Raw genomic sequence first — 361 nt, 5'->3', positions numbered from 1 at the left:
ACAGTTAAAGCAGCCGTGCCAGGCAGAGCAGGCGTGTGCATTCCCTGCCCTTCGCGCCTGCAGGCCGGGCCGTGTGGCGTGCAGACCGACGCCCGGCTCCCTGGAGTGCGCCCCGTCTCAAATGCACAGCAGTGGCTGCTCCCTGGGCACCGTGAGAGGCGAGCGATAAGTCACACTTCGGAGATAAGCAAAGGTCAGGAGGACCCGAGGACAAAAGAAACGGCGAGGAGCGGGAGGGGATGGACGCGGAGGGCGACTCTGTACGGAAGCAAACTCCTTGGACACGTCCAACAAGTCCAAGTGCAGCGAGGGGCGGGGAGGGGCAGGGAGGGGTGAGCCCTGGGCCCCGGGTGGGCGGGCG

The sequence above is a fragment of the Myotis brandtii genome, unplaced genomic scaffold (genome assembly GCF_000412655.1).
Source record: "Myotis brandtii unplaced genomic scaffold, ASM41265v1 scaffold139, whole genome shotgun sequence".
NCBI classification, from domain to species: domain Eukaryota; kingdom Metazoa; phylum Chordata; class Mammalia; order Chiroptera; family Vespertilionidae; genus Myotis; species Myotis brandtii.
Note: the sequence above shows the minus strand (reverse complement) of the source record.